Genomic DNA, 2,647 nt, shown 5'->3' with positions numbered 1-2,647 from the left:
TAATCTTCCCATATGCGATGGGACATTATGATCAGCAAGGAAACTTACCTCTCACAAAGATATGGTCTAGATTCAGACTTCCATAAAGAGAGAATTTCTAATAGGAAGATAGAGTCTAAAGATGGAAGGGAACTCACAGGCGGTGAAGACAGCCCTAACCCTAGGACTCTCAAAGCTCTTCCTATATAAACCAGAGGGATTTCACTTTTAGGAACTATGCAAGATAGGGTTTGATTATCCATAATAAACAAGGAGATATGTAGGCAGCCATCAGACGGTTCAACCTTGAACTCACAATCATCTCATCCCATCTCCATTCATTTAAAGGTTCTAAGATCATAAGGCACAGAGGAAGATCAGGAAAAACTCAAAAAATCCACTACACTGACTATAAGTGGCTCGATTGTCGAGCTTGAGGAGAAGGTGGCGTCTGTAACTGAGTACGTTAAAACTTGTAAAGCGGTTGCTCAAAGGGCTCTGCAGGCATACGATGGCTTGGGGCAAGATTTCAATGAATTGGAGTAGATGTATTTTTAATTGAAAGAAGAGCATGAAAGTGGGGCTCCAAGTACACTAGTGATCGACGTACCTAGAGATGCTAGTAATGCTCCATCTGCCAGTACTGCCGTCCCTGCTGAATAAACTTAGGATGCTGTCAATACTCTTTCTGCTGCTGTTCTTCCCGTTGATGTTAATCCTGATGCTACTACTCCTGACGAACTAGATCCATTGCAGATGGAGTCTTTGACCAATGTTGCTTGATTCCTTCCGTGTCTTTAAAATTTGTGAGGTTTTTGGTTGTTCCTTGAAGTTGTAATCTTGTTTGAAATTGATGGAGGTACAATAGAGCTGGTTTCTTGGACTTGCCCGGGCAGTTCGCCTTATTATTGGTTGTATAGCATGGGCCAGATACATTAAGAGCTAATAACTTGGGGCGACCTAGGCAGTTCGCCTTTATTATCTGTTTTTATTTTTGGTACGTGGATGAACTGGTTCTGGGCAGTTTGGTATGATTTTTCTATCGCACTAACCTAGTTGGTTTTCTGTGATGTCCCTGCAGCTCGGTTAGTATATGAACTGGGTTCCTGAGTCTGTTCAGGAAGTTCATAATTAATTTTTATGCATATTTGCTTTCGTCTTTTTGCTTCTGTCTTGAATGCAATCGCCTTCTATTTTGATGTTTGCATTTGATTTGAACTTAGAAGTGTATGTTTTGCACGATCAATGAGATTATGGCTCTAGAGAGCTTTGGGCTCTAGTGATCGAGTTGTTGTGTAGTTCTTAGAGTTAGAGTGAGTGTTTTACTCAAGTGATTATTTTAGCTTGTGTAAGCATGTTGCTTTTAGTTGACATTCTACATGGAGTTGACCCTAGTAGTGTAGGTTTCCCACTAATGAGAAGTGTAAGTTGTGTAGCCTGTGAGCTTGAGTGAGCGTTTGACCGTGGAGAACATTTTAGCTCTGGCGAGTGTTTTAGTTCAAGTAAGCGTTCTGACTGTTCTAGAGAGCGTTGTGCACTAAGTTGATCCTAGAATTATAGGTTCTCAACTAGTGAGAAGTGAGTGAGCTATGTAGCCCTAAGCTCGAGTAAGCATTTTATTGTGGAGAACGTTTAAGCTTTGGAGAGCGTTTTAGTTCAAGTAGTCGTTCTGGCCTCTAGAGAGCGTTCTGCACTAAGTTGATCCTAGAATTGCAGGTCCTCAACTAGTGAGAAGTGAGTGAGCTATGTAACCCTGAGCTCGAGTGAGCATTTTATTATGGAGAACGTTTAAGCTTTGGAGAGCGTTTTAGTTCAAGTAGTCATTTTAGCTGCTCTAGAGAGCGTTTTGCACTAAGTTGACCCTAGAATTGTAGGTCTTCAACTAGTGAGAATGTTGGAGGTATGAAGCCCTTGAGCTCGAGTGAACATTTTTAACTTGAGTAATTGTGTTGTCATAGAGAACATTTGAGCTCTGGAGAGCATTTTAGTTCAAGTGAGCGTTTTGCTCTTAGAGAGCGAGCTGTGCATCTTTTTGTTAATATTGAGAGATTGTGGTGCATTGATGCAAACAACAACTATGCGTGTAATGTTAAGAGTAAGAACTCATGCAAATAGAATCTTTTATTGATAAAATTTGTTTAACAAGAAAGTATTCAAAGGACGTGGTAATGTCTGTCCGTCTTGGGTTTTGATCCAATATGCTCCATTGCCAACGACACATTCCACTATGTAAGGGCCTTCCCATGTTGGTGCCAGTTTCGAGTCATCCTTAGTCTTTTTCAAGACTAGGTCGTCAGGTTGGAAACTTTGAGGGTTTACTCGCTTGTTGTATGTCTTCCCCAGAGTTTGGTGGTAGGATGCCACTCGAATGGCTGCTAGGTCGTGCCGTTCTTTAAGTAAGTCAACCTCTCGAGCAAGAATTGAATCATTCTGACCAGATTCGATGATCTTGGATCGAGTCGTTATAATTGTCAGCTCAGTAGGAATGACGGCCTCAATATCGTAGCATAGTGAGAACGGTGACTTGCCTGTACTAGAACAAGTTGTCGTTCTATGGGCCCATAGAATGTTTTCTAGCTGCATTGGCCACTAGTTTTTGTTCTTTTCAATCTTTTTTTTCAAGTTCTTAAGAATTGCTTTGTTACTAGGTTCTACTTGACCATTGCTT

Source organism: Coptis chinensis, chromosome 6 (assembly GCF_015680905.1).
Source record: "Coptis chinensis isolate HL-2020 chromosome 6, ASM1568090v1, whole genome shotgun sequence".
Lineage (NCBI taxonomy): Eukaryota > Viridiplantae > Streptophyta > Magnoliopsida > Ranunculales > Ranunculaceae > Coptis > Coptis chinensis.
The sequence above is the reverse complement of the archived record's forward strand: the minus strand, read 5'-3'. Positions refer to the sequence as shown.